Source organism: Mizuhopecten yessoensis, unplaced genomic scaffold (assembly GCF_002113885.1).
Source record: "Mizuhopecten yessoensis strain PY_sf001 unplaced genomic scaffold, ASM211388v2 scaffold8149, whole genome shotgun sequence".
In the NCBI taxonomy this organism is placed as follows: Eukaryota; Metazoa; Mollusca; class Bivalvia; order Pectinida; family Pectinidae; genus Mizuhopecten; species Mizuhopecten yessoensis.
Genome location: NW_018407403.1, coordinates 513,680 through 523,509, shown reverse-complemented (window position 1 = coordinate 523,509; position 9,830 = coordinate 513,680). Strand labels below are relative to the sequence as shown.

At 34.4% G+C, this 9,830-nt stretch overlaps 1 protein-coding gene across 1 annotated transcript in view; it reads right to left on the bottom strand.

Annotated features, from left to right (window-relative positions):
• The window catches only part of LOC110455139, an 11,183-nt gene extending 1,590 nt beyond the window's left edge, over positions 1-9,593 (bottom strand). Inside the window, exon 1 of the mRNA XM_021505090.1 lies at positions 9,506-9,593. The gene's annotated coding sequence lies outside the window, so the exon portion shown is untranslated. The remainder of the gene's footprint in view (positions 1-9,505) is intronic.
• Between the last annotated feature and the right edge of the window lie 237 nt (positions 9,594-9,830).

Genomic DNA, 9,830 nt, shown 5'->3' with positions numbered 1-9,830 from the left:
ACTTTGATACCCAGTGTGTCGTCCGGGTTGGATTAGGTGTACGACAAGTAGCGGAAACTGACAAGAGTTATGTTACTTTTACCTAGGACGCGCACCTTTGTGTGAATCACCGGAGGTGTCCTCAACAAATGTTGCAAGTGGTTCTTCGAACTGTATTAGAGCCATGTCAAAACCACCGTCTAACACGACACTTTGTAGCTGCTTAAAGCAGCATCGGCTACATGTGTCCACCTGTCGGTACGACGATCAAATACTGGTACATGTACAGTGTTTTGGCCACTGACTTAAATATGATCGATTTTAAATCTATAGGGTGTATATTGTATTGTTGCCTAAGAATGTGTGACGTCACAGCGTTCCCTACCCGAATTGGAGGCGTGGCTGTAATGTTGATGCGTATTAATGAGGTGTGACGTAACGGAAAATATATATTAAGGAATGTCATGAATATTTTTCAAAGATTTGCGACGTCACTCCTTCTTGACGTCAGACATTCAAGAGTACTGTTTATATGATAAGGGCAATACCTTTGTATTACTTTTCATATTCGTTCTCGAAATGAAGCGTCCTCGGTTTTGTCTACGCTCGTAACGACCTTAGTCGGATTTCCCGTCCAATTTGTTCTTGTAATATCTCCATATTTCCTGATTCGACTCGTAAGATGACCATATCATATTGTTTTTCAGCGAAAAGATATTTTTTTCAAGCTTACTGTCAAGGTCACTTTTCTGTGATCATTATAAATTAGTTTCAGAGATTTCTTAGGAAAAATTCTTATTAACAAGGATAACTCCTTATCACACATGAAGGTGTCGTCGCATATATTGCAACACACGAAACAAATCGGGTCTCTTTGAGGAGGTAAGCGATTCTTATAGCTTCATGGAAAACTCATCAGGTTTACTGTCCTTGTGGACCAGTGCACTGTCTGAAGATATGAAAACCATGCGCATGTTATTTGTAATTTCCCGTAAACTTTTGATGAAAGAATCAGTAAAAAGTACTGATAGAATTTCCAATTTGTTGACCCAAGAATTTAATTGCATGGGCCAATGTAGCTAAGATACCATTTTACCGTTTCGCCTTTGACAGTTTTATTTTCAATACTTCATCGACGTTTTGGTACCCGAGTCTGTTCTGAGGACGAGTGGCTCCGATTAAAACATCTTTCTTAAAACTTTGATCAAGGCCGATGCTTTCTTTTGAGCTTTCTATGTACTCATTTGTTTAGCCCATGTGTCCAAAAGTGACGAGTCCTCGTTAAACCTATTTCATATTTTTTTCTCTCTCAAAAATTGGAGTTTTAAATTACCACTAAACGAAACCAGTTTTTTTTGGTTTGTCAATATTCTCTCAATATTGCTTCTTTGATCCAGTGACAACTCTATAAAAGGATATAGTGTATTTTATCCACTTTTCTGACATTTTCAGCTTGAGTGCCCTCGATTATAAACAATTACAGATGCAGATTGTCCTGTGTATACACACATATACTGAACACACGATCGTCTACCCAAACTATATGTCGTTACAACTCACCTGTGACCCTCCACCCGCAGCCCTACAATAATGGCAGTTAAAACACGTTATTTGTTAAGGAACGTTTATCATACACACGCGTTTTCTGTCGTCTGCTCTAAAATATTTACATTTGCATGGCATTGTCACTATATAGCCTCTTTGAAAGCTGTGTCGTTGATGGGACTTTAATTACCATGCATCACGAGACACAATTCTTAGCTTATTAATACAACACTGACCGGAACTACAATATCCAATATAAATAAAAATGACGGCTGCTGAAATATTGCTGGGCATTGTGACATTTGACAATGCCATTGTAAATTTATGTGCAAAATAAAAAATAAAATAAAAAACACTTTTATTACAACGAAAACAAGACCAATGTCTGCAATATCGTACAAAATGCACATCGGTTGAAATCACCAATGCCGGCAATGAAAACAATTTTAACGCTCATGCAATCCTACATGTATCAGAAATATCGTCTGTTACACTGCACTGATCAACAGGGGTTTGTTACAAATGTCTGAAATACACATATTATATAGACCTACTGACACATATGTTACAGACCTACTGATATGAGTCACAGCACACATAAACATTTCAGACAATTGTAACGAACCTGTGCTCCGTCGCAAGATCACTCACTTCAAACGCTATCTTTCACGCGTCTTGCATCCACCATTCCTCAGTTTCTGACGACATGTCAAGTAACGACGTTGTTATAGAATCTACCGACTGTTGTCAGGTTCCCATACAATTAACAAATACATTCACGCCTTGATTCATCACAAAATGAGCAAAGAGAAAAGTTCGAATTAACTTCCAAAAATAACTCCCTCGTGGAGGGCAAGGTCGGATTTACGGTGTTCACTGTATTTGTTCATGCGCGAAATTTGTTCCGGGGAAAAATCGAAACAATTTCAAATATAACTTTCAGTTTAGACTTCTATTGATAAATTTAAATCACCCTATAGACATATCATACGCAATTGTATTGATACTGAATTGTGGAATAAAATTGAAGTGTTTGTGGTACTTTGTTTGACAATCAGCACGCGACAATACGCTGTTCAAACTATTGAACGAAATTGTGTGGTCTGTCGATAACGCGATAATTTTTAATTTTAAATATAAATTATAAATTAAAAAAGAACATAAGAGACAGAGAAAACTTAAATATAAGTATTGTAACGCGCATTATGATTTGTTTGCTTGCAAAGCTGTGTTATTCAAATAGATCATAAATACCATACAAAAACAGTTCAATGCTTAATTATAGGTAAGAGGGTTACTCATCTGTGAAACTCTACACTGATATTACACCTGATACACATAAACATGTCGATTATTGTAATTCCGTGGACCCTTTCGGAGGGTTAACATGCCTACTGAAAACATAGATATGTGGATTAACAGTTCCCCTCGACTTTTAGTTCCCCAACAACGATGTGTATGTGTATGAACTCCTCACTAGAATATCAGCTTTTCAAAATAGCATGGTTAAGTTGGACATTCTCAAACCATGGTTCTCAAACCTTAATATTTGAATATTATACAGAGAGTTCCCATAATGANAACAACGATGTGTATGTGTATGAACTCCTCACTAGAATATCAGCTTCTCAAAATAGCATGGTTAAGTAGGACATTCTCAAACCATGGTTCTCAAACCTTAATATTTGAATATTTTACAGAGAGTTCCCATAATGTGATTGTTTTGGACGGTCTTATGGCTGAAGCTGTTTTTTGTTCTGTCTGACGGCTCAGAACCTATATCTGAGGATTATGTTCAGTTTGGGTAAATAATACATGCTGAAAGAACTGTCCTATAGAGTATGTCACATCTTATTACAGCAGCCTGTTATAGGGTTGACATTTTTTTTTCTTCTGTTTTTGTATTTAAGTGCCGATTGATATGGCTTATGTTTAAGATTTGTTTCTTTAGAAGTCAGATTTGCCTTATTTAAAAGCAGTTAACAGATTATTTTTTTCATTTTTTTTTATTTTCGGATTTACTTGAGTGGATTTGGTCGACATACAAAAAACAGAAAGGAAGTTTGTCACCTTAAAATCTAAAACAAAAACATATAAAAACAATTGGGCTAACGACACAAGCAAAATAAGTATGTATGACCAGATATGAAATTAAACCAGTTATACCAGACGTTAAAAGTAATAAACACTTACAAAAAAACATATATTGCAGCGTATGGGTGAGCCGTTTCACATTTCAATCCATTGACCGGCATTCAAGTTATATGACTTTAACCATTAAGCACTGTATCTGTTCTTGCTTTCTTTTCGAGTTAGTGATGTCTTTATAGTCTTCATCAAAATTATAGCTCCATGACTTTCCGAAGGCACCATACCTCCCAAAGACCTCAAATGCGTGTTGTTGATACTGTCGGTGAGTTTTTTTTTTATTCGCTGACGACTGATTTTTGGCAAACGCCGTGTGCTATATGTCTTTTAAAGTGGCTAGGCTTTACTGTTGACTAATATTACGTGTTATTTGTGTGGTTATGTTATGTACGGAAAAATATATTTCAGTTCCGAAGAATTATGAATCAGACGAATCTGATACTTAAAATAAAGGATGCAATGTGTTTATTTTTCACTCCTCCAATCTGTTCTGATGGTGTGCACTTTGAAGACAACACATCACTTTTGGCTTTGATGTTAAGCGTTCGCCCATGTGAGGAAGGCAATGGGTTCTGTCCCAAGGCTGGGATAAACCAAAGTCCTTAAATATTGTAGATGTTATTCATTGCTTAACGTTCAGCATTAAGGGGAATGGCAACAAGTGGTTCACCTGTTGTCAGTATAATGCGACCTGGCGGATTGTTGTGCTGGGTGCCTTCGGCATGGTATTTCAGTGAGACTGCACTATAAAATCGGCATCAGCTTCGCAATATCAAAAGGAGCCGATCGCACGGAAAAAGTGGGGTAAGTGGTTTAGATGGAAAAAAACTTGACATATTATAAAGGACTATACCCATCAATCTAAAATAATCGGACACTTAGGTTATTTAGTCTTATTTATTTATTTATTACTAAAGTGTATCGAAACGAATGTATCATACTGCAATAAAAGACAATAGTAAAAAGGAATTTGTGTTGTAGACCGAGGACCACGACATGGGAGATGTCAAGCGAAAGCAATTTTAACACTTACGTCAATATTCTTCACATATTACAGTCGTTTATAAACATATACTATGCTTTTTTCGTGCTAATAAATACGGTTTTGTTAAAGAATATTGAAAACGGGATTAGTTGGGACGATATCGGTTATATTATTGATACGGGTATACCGCAGAGAGTGTTTGTTTCTACATTTTCCAATACATTGTGCATAAATGTGTCATTTATAAAGGATCTATGAACTTACCCAATATAAATGAATTTAGAGTAAAATCAAAAGTGACTATAGATTCGATGTCAAATTGAACTGCCTGAATTATGCAAACATAATCCCAGATAATAATCAAAGTTTATGCGCTAGATAAAAATAGTTGATTAACTCGAAGATCATGTTTGTGAGTTCCAATAATATTTGTTCACATGTTAATGTATTAAGTATATGAGTTATTTGAATTAAATCTAACATTATGTATGTCCCATTCATTTGGTGTTTTTGCACAGTTAGATATGTTTCTGTGTACGCATGTTCCATGCGTACATACTAAGGTGTGCTTAGTAAAATATATGTAAGTGTTTTAACAGGAGAAACAAAGGAAATAATTATTAGTTTATTAGATATCTATAATATTTTATTCTATAGTGAAATACTCACTATTGCTGATTTAACCAATCAAAACACTGAATGCAAACTACAATGCAAAGCATGTGTTTGTAACTTGTCTTTTATTTATCGAAATCATAATTCTCAACAATTATACTGGTTGTCAATGATAAGACAGGCAACCCAATTCTCGTTTTTAAACATTTTAGGCACAAGATACCAATTTGAAAACAAAGCCAACATCAATCAAATGAAGAACTTGATTCGTAACGGTTAAAATATCCAAAATGGCCTCTCAAGTAAAATATAAGGGAAACAGATAGAAACCGAACAACACTATTTTACCGCAACGATTCTGTATACTTTCCTACAGAAAAACTTTATTTATATCGGGACTGCTTTTGTCCATTTCAGGTATGGATATAGATATTGTATTTGATTAATGTTATTATGACGGTTTAAAATACATTTAAATAGCAAAGCACAACTGTTATTTTACCTTATGTTAACGTTAATACAATATCGCTGGTATTTTCTAAAAGGATCGAATTTATAACAGCAATTAAATCAGATGCCGTATTTAAAGCGCAAAAATCCTTTAAACGCAGAATAACAACTTGAGCTCGGACGCTTCAAGCTTTAATATTTTTAATCCTTGCTATCCAAGGTTCAAAACAATAGATGACCATGCATACTAGCTTATCAGTGGGATCTACTGCTTTTAAAACATTTCAATCTCAATTCAACACGAGAACGAATACTTAAATAGAAATAATTGTATACTGTATGCATATTTAAATCACCCACCTTAAAAATAGATAACACACAAATACATCACAAGGTAAACTACTTAAGTACCGAAGCTTATCTAGCGAACAGGTCATCTGAGACGGAACATTTAAAAAATTGCTTTCACAATATTTCAAGTAAGTCGTCTTTTTTGCTTGACCATATCAACCAAGTTATAGATCTTTCCGGAATAATTATTTTTTAACAATAGAAACTTGTCAAGGACCTCAACCATAAGGACATGCGCAATCAATAATATTATTGGTACACTCATGTGCCGAACCCTGCTGCAGGAAAGATTCACACCATGAGACGTAGTCAACATTTTATTGTCGTTATGTCCTTGTCAGTGTTATGAGTAACTGATTTTTCTCGTTGATTTTCATGTATATTTCATTCATATTGTAGTATTATCGAATATTTTCACTTTTGGTTTCGCACTCATGAAAAAATAGCGGATTTTTACCATACCCCTGAGATGTATATTCTTCTCAACAGAGAGAAAAGATAGATATCACTTATATCTTTTGTAATGAAGAAAAAAGGAAGGCACAGTGGACTTAACGATGTAAAAAAGTAAAGTAGAAAAGACAGATAAACAAGTAGACGGACAACAGAGAAACATTTTGTCTGAAGCATACGCAAAAAGATCTGTTATATAACTTTCAATAGAGAGGTCTTATATGTTAAAATATCTAAAATGTTTAAAAAAAAACATCAGAAGAAATAACGTAGGTTGATTAAATGTATAGATATAACCAGTATCCCCGAAAATAGATGCATTGCTCTTTATAACTTTTGTTATTTCTGATAGCAGAGTCTTTTTCATATCCATGCTCTTTAGTAATGAAACTGAACTTTTAAATATTACATAACATTTACTTTGGTAAAGCTAAGATATACACACATTTATCTTTAGTCTTCATATCTATCTAGTGACAAAAAATTATGCGGTTCCTTTGAATAGACTTGTCCCAATTTTAAGGGTCTAATATCAAATTGTCATTATGAAATGGGTTATTGGAGATTAATGCTAAAACATGGTGAAACTATATATAAAGCGAATCTGAAGAATCCTGTTGTGGACCCAGACATTGACTTTGTATTTGAAACACAATAACAAGGTAGTGACCTTTCTGTGTATTAACGTACAATTGCACGACTGCTTGTCAAGTTTAAACGCCGGTATTGCGAGCGTCTATAAGGACAAGGCATCCATGCTTCTTGTAAATTACCCGTGATTTTCTTGTGAATTACCCAACCGTCAAATATAACCTTTTATGTGTCAAGGACATTTGTGTGCACCTTATTTTTACCCTTGTTGCGTTTTATCACAGATGCAAACCTTTAGAACTAGCTGAATAGGTTTTCCATTGAGGTGACACCCTTTTTTCGTTATTGTGAAATGGGGAAATGACAAAATCAATGTCTGTGTCTACTTTTATTTGTCTTATCATACAAACATGTATGAAGGAGTTTTAACAAATGGTGAAAATACTTTTTGTAACGTTTTAAATAGTCATCTTATGCTTTTGCCAAATCTGTTAAAAAACGATAGTTTGTGCCAACATGATCAATTTGACATATTTTATTGTTTTCTATATTTATTGCTATCAAAATGACGCGCAGTTCCAATTATTTGATTCGATATATATATATATATCAAGCCAATACAATGTCGAAATTGTGGGGGTTTTCTCAGAAAACCTGTTTGTGTTAAATGTAAATTTCGGTTTTCTTAACAGGCCAAAAATTATAATGTGCTTTTTTTGGTCTACTAATGTACTGATACAAATCTATATAGTTTTATGATGTCTATGGTCGTTATAAAATGTATAAATTTCTAGCGCTGTATTATTTTCCGGCAGCGTTCGTCGTTAAGAATGTCACACTTTGGCCTATACTCCCATTACTGAATTTTATCTTTATTCTTTAATCATATGAATAGGTTCTCCCTATTCTCACTGCTTCTAGATCAGAATTAGAGAGATAAATTATTTATTTTTCCAAATATGACAACATACCTGTCGATATTATTTCACATGTACCTCTATTCTTAATATGCATCGAGTTTAACACATCGGTAAAACAAATCAAATACTTAAAACAAACACATTGAAAATCAAGCTTATAATTAGGCTCGAATGTTCATGTATGTTAAGCCGCTTTGTCATATCCGAGTTTAGCACTAAAAATCAAGCTTATCTGATATGGAAAATTGAACGTTTCAGCAGACCTGGAGAAGTCACATGGTCTTCGTCAAGCATATACACGTAGTTGTGTAAGGACAAGTGATAAAACCCAGAAAAAAGCGACTTTTAGATTTTGTACAGAACTGTCATATCTCTCTGGTCGTATGAACGTAGTTCGACCTATCCTGTAGTTCACATGTGTGTGCTATAGAGGAATTGATATCATGTCCCTGGGTGCTGTTGGGTTATCATATCAACACATTAATGTATAGTTAGTTACATTGCTATATATTTTGCTGTTTTACGATACATGTACATGCATAATTTGTTTTAGTATCAACAAATACAGTCCTTGATCAAATCTCCTTAATATTCGCGCTCACGGTTGTTTAGAAGAATGTAGTATCGTAATTGCTTGCAAAGTAGCTCTTACGTAATAATATCAGCCTTCACACAATTTTAACCGTATACTGTATGTACGCTTAACGTTTTCCTGTAGACACCAGACATAACTCGTATTAGTTACACCATATGCAAACATGTTTGACTTACGCATGTGTAAAGTAATGACAAAAGCCTTCACAAGGTTAAAACGTAAACTTAACACACAATACACAGTCTTATTGACATCAATTATTTAGATGAAATGCTGTCATAGTAGTAATACATACCTTCAGACTCGTTTCAAACACTATAGAGTTCCATTGACATTTTACTTCCTTTATACTTGAACGTAAAATTATTCTTTTTTCCACGAATCAACATATTATCCTCATTGCTATTAATATATAAATGGCGCATAAATATAAGAGAATGATTTTTGTCCGTTTCCCGTAAATACCTACTCAAATGATCTTGACTGACATTATAACGACATGAAAGCAGCACATATTCTACATCAAATGTATGTCCCTATCTTTATAAGGATATCAAAAGGATCTTTCCCATTTACGAAGTATGAATGGGGAGTAATTGAACACAACCTATTTGACCCATTTGGAGGATTCATCAGAGTGAGGTAAAGATTAGGGGCAAACTATTAGAGAAAATGTAAATTCTTTTATACCAGTATGAAGGGTCTTGCCGACACCTACATATACTGTTTAAAAACGTGATCTGCAGATGGGATTGACTAATCAACAGTAGGATATACATGTATATCTTATATGTATTTCTTTACGTATACACTTCAAAATACCAAACCAAGTGATCTTATATGTCATTTAAATTCATCAGAAAAGTTACGTACCTTGGTCAATGTCAATCACTCGTCCTTTGTGATCTGATCTGTCCTGTAGAGGTTTGTGGTAGTTACGTGTACCTGGATGTTTTTTAACGAATCGTTTGGCATTCACTACATCGCTATTTTTAGTAACAGTTTACCTCGTTGTCCCATATTGAGACAGAATATTGGGTTTGCTATAAAGAATCTATATTGGTGACACGTAGATTCAAAAGAGGCATATTGTCACACAACTGATCGGATAGCATTATTTGTACCACGAGTACACTAATAAGTTTAATCGACTTAACGAGAGGGGTACTTGTAATTAAGGACATCAGATCCATTGGGT